The sequence below is a fragment of the Triticum dicoccoides genome, chromosome 7B (genome assembly GCF_002162155.2).
Source record: "Triticum dicoccoides isolate Atlit2015 ecotype Zavitan chromosome 7B, WEW_v2.0, whole genome shotgun sequence".
Taxonomy (NCBI): Eukaryota; Viridiplantae; Streptophyta; class Magnoliopsida; order Poales; family Poaceae; genus Triticum; species Triticum dicoccoides.
The window spans coordinates 19,955,074-19,957,050 of NC_041393.1; positions in this window are offsets into that span (position 1 = coordinate 19,955,074).

Here is a 1,977-nt window from a genome sequence, read left to right on the forward strand (position 1 = left end):
TCCAACGCCATCTTATTTGCTTAATTCCAACAAACCGTTTGAAAATTGAGTCCAAAATATGATTCATGTTTTCAGTTTTGGAAAAAATGGTTTTTTCAAAACTGCTCTTAAACGATAATGATTTTGCAAAAACGTTCAATATACTTGAAATATGGTTGTCAAGAGCTTTCCAACGACATATTACACTCTTCGTTCTGACAAAAAAATTACAAACAATTTTTGAACCAAAGAAGACGATCTGTTAAACACAACTGAAAGCATTAGTTCAACCGCTTCGAAAACATCAGTACAACCACCTGCAACCGTCAGTTCAAAAAGGGTAACAGAATAATATTCTGTTACGCGTAACAGAATAGCCCAAATGTGTGTGTGTGTATCATTCTTTTGATAACACTTCCGCACTGCACGCTCAATGCAAGCGCACATCATTCTTTGAACCAAGTGTGCTGCAGTACTCACACGAGTGAACTTCTCGTTGGAAAAAACTGCACGCATTGTTTTTGGTACTGTTCTTGCTCTAGTTTTTAACCGTTTATCGGAATGAGGCGTGTAATATATCGTTGAAAAGCTATGGATTAGGCGCAACTTCGACATGTTGAACATTTTTCGAGATTCCACACAGTTTAAGAGCAGTTTTGAAAATGGTGCGGCCCATGACGAGTGGCAGCGAGCATTTTTTCGCGATTTCTTATAAACCTCTCGTCGGAATGAAGCAAATGATACACTGTTGGAAAGATATCGTCGAGGCGCATCTTTTTCCTATATATCATTTTCTCTAATTCGTTACGGTTTAAGAGCAGTTTCAAATTTACTAAATCACGGAATTCTGTTTTTCAAAAAAATTCAAATTTTTTGTACTGTTTTCACACTAGTTTTTGAACCGTTTGTCAAAACGAGGCATGTAATACGTCGTTGGAAAGCTATGGAAAAGGCGCAACTTCCATATGTTAAAATATTTTTGAGATTTCTTACGGTTTTTTAAGTTAATTTTGTAAATCATGTGGCAAACGACGAGTGGCAACGGCCATTTTTTGTGAAATTTTTACAAACCGGTTGTCGAGATGATTCAAGTGATATGACGTTGGAGAGATATCGACGAGATGCAACTTTTTCATGTAAAACACTCTCTCTAATTCCTTACGGTTTAAGAGTAGTTTTTAATTTACTGAAATGCGGACACTCTGTTTTTCGCGACACACAAATCGACGTGGGTACTTCATCCGACTAAAAACCACACTGCATCGGACGAAAAACCGTACTGCAGCAGACGTGTTAGAGAACTGCATGGTTTATTTTATTCAGACATAATTTTTTTCAAGGACCAGTAAGTAGAGTGCACTTCACACCGGGTGTAAATAAACCACAACACTATCAAGAAGTGAACCGCATTACTTTTTTTCGCTTTCATCATAATATTTTTGCACTTTCGGGATGAACAACATCATACGGCCGACCGTGCTTCAGAATGAAAACTGCACTGCATCGGATGAGCAAGCGAGCTGCATAATTTCTTTTGTCGGACATTATTTTTCTCACACAGGTTTTTGTGTTTTTTTACATAATGAAAACCTGCACTGCATTCTTTTGTTTTTGTCATTTTTTTCTTTTTTGTGTTAACGCGTCCAAACTCCAGAGTAGAGGTTAGTGTACTACATTAGTTTCTTTTTCTAACTATCCTTTTCTTTCTTCAAAATGAACCGCTTGAGAATGATGAAACACCTCCGAACTCCAGAGTAGAGGCTAGTGCACTGCATTCTTCTATTTTTCTCTTTTTTTTTCCTTTTTGTGTTAACGCGTCCGAACTCCAGAGTAAAGGCTAGTGTACTGCATTAGTTTCTTTTTCTAACTATCCTTTTCTTCTACAAAATGAACCACTTGAGAATGATGAAATGAACATCTAGACACAAACAATAGTACCTCGAAAATAAGTACATCCAGCAACCACACATTGCATGGCACAACAAAATCAGAAGAAAA